The sequence below is a fragment of the Lepidochelys kempii genome, chromosome 8 (genome assembly GCF_965140285.1).
Source record: "Lepidochelys kempii isolate rLepKem1 chromosome 8, rLepKem1.hap1, whole genome shotgun sequence".
In the NCBI taxonomy this organism is placed as follows: Eukaryota; Metazoa; Chordata; order Testudines; family Cheloniidae; genus Lepidochelys; species Lepidochelys kempii.
The window spans coordinates 88362843-88363385 of NC_136387.1; positions in this window are offsets into that span (position 1 = coordinate 88362843).

A 543-nucleotide genomic window follows, 5' to 3' on the forward strand; every position below is an offset into this window, starting at 1 on the left:
CTTCCAAGCGTTTTCTAACCTATTTTATGATTGATTATAGGGATAGCGTCAGTATCCCTCCCACGCCTGCATTTATTTACACTTGAAAAATTGCTAGTTGTAAAGTTAAAAGCTACCACTTTTGTGTGATGTGATTAACACACAATCCAAGTCTGCATAATGCTCTACAACAGCACTAATGAATGCACAGATTCCTGCTGATCTCTTATGATCCTGGTTCACTGATCCATACACCCAGGCAGCTGTGTTGGCTTTGCAATAAAAACAGAAAAGTAACATTCTTGGTAGTGAAATAAAGAAAAGTTGGGGAAAGAAATGTTTTATTCTCACGAGCATTTATACAGACTATGGAGTTTAAGTACTTTTATCTCTGGGTCTGAATGGATTTTATGATTGATGCCAATCAATCTTTCAAGCTTGAAATGAGGCTTTTAAGCAAGTTTCACATTGAAACTGACTACTGGGTCAACAGACTTCATAGATCTTAAATTCTATAATAGCAAAGAATATATTAACTGCTTAATTACAGTTATTGATGCTGAA